Source organism: Echinops telfairi, unplaced genomic scaffold, assembly GCF_000313985.2.
Source record: "Echinops telfairi isolate 266 unplaced genomic scaffold, ASM31398v2 ScPeMD7_22;HRSCAF=79, whole genome shotgun sequence".
NCBI lineage: Eukaryota > Metazoa > Chordata > Mammalia > Afrosoricida > Tenrecidae > Echinops > Echinops telfairi.
In genome coordinates, this window is record NW_022103919.1 from 15,160,303 (window position 1) to 15,161,775 (window position 1,473).

A 1,473-nucleotide genomic window follows, 5' to 3' on the forward strand; every position below is an offset into this window, starting at 1 on the left:
GAGGAATCATAGGCTTCTAAGCCTGTGGAAACTGAATCCATGGTATAAGATAGAAATAAGCAGACATCGGGAATTCACAATAAAGAATTTTTGGTTTGGGTTTTGGTTACTATTAAGCACTTTATTGAAGAGTTGCCGGTGGGTGGTGGGGGTGATGGTGGGTGATGGGGACAGTGAGATCCAGGATTGCTGTCCTATGGGCTCTCGAAGCTGCCACATTCCCAGGAGGCCCAGCTGCCAATTTGCTCACAGCTCAGCTGTCAAAAGGTATCTGCTCCAAAACAATCAAAATGAAGCCTAGGACCACATGGAGTCAGGCGTGACGGATGCGTGTTATGTCAAATGCTCTGAATTTCGGAGCGCCCTTACCTATTCCTGGGACTGTGATAGCAATCTGCATCCCAGAGCCCTACTGGAGCATGCTCCTCACCAGCTGCTGCCTTTGATCTTGACTCCTAAATTACAGGCTTGGATCAGGGTACAGGTGAAAGCCTGTTGGCAGGAAGCAGAAGTTAGGATGGGTGAGACACATGGGACCCTGGCTCAGGGTCAAATGTCCTATAATTTGGACATCTCCATATTAACATAGACAGAATTGATTGTTAGCATTTTGATGTTGTTTCTGTTCCATTTTTTCCTATGCATATTTTTTCCCCATAACTGATTGTATATCTAATTTTACCAGCCTCTCTCACATACCAGCAAAACATAGGCATGTCCCTCCAAAACTGAATTTAAAAGGACACAGAGAACCTTTCCTTTATTAACAACCTGAAGTTCAGTATACAAGTATGTATACGTTTACATGCTCCTGTATTTGTTTTTAATTCTATCACTAGCCATAGGTTTAAAAATGATAGTTTTAAACTTAAATTTAGTTTTTTAATAGCCAGTAGGAAACATGGAAAACAACACCAAAAACAGCAACAAGACCGGTGGCGCGATGGCGTGGTGCAGAGCTTCAAACTGAAAGGTCCAGACCTGGACCCACCAGCTGCTCCTCAGGAGGAAAGACCTTGCAGTCTGCCTAGATAAAGACTTTAATTTAGGAAACCCTAAGCTGCTTGTATGTAAAGGGTTGCTAGGAATCCACATAAGTTTGAATGTATTAGTAATAGTAGCATAACAATAATCGGAGCCAGAATGTTAGGCATCCTGTCTTGTTTGCTTAACAAGAACATTAAGATATTTCTGTGGGGTATGTTAAGTGATAGAGTCCCAGTGTACAGTACTCAAACCAAACGCAAGTCAATTCCGACTCACGGCAACCCTAACGGACAGGGTAGAACTGCCCTGTTAGTTTCTGAGACGGTAACTCTTAAAGGAGTAGAAAGTCTCATCTTTCTCCTGAGGAATGGCTGGTGGCTTTGAACTCCTGACCTTGAAGTTAGCAGCTTCCCACATAAACACTGTGCCACCAGGGTTCCATAAGAAGATGTTCATCTGGTAGTTGAAAGGCTGATTTTACCAGCT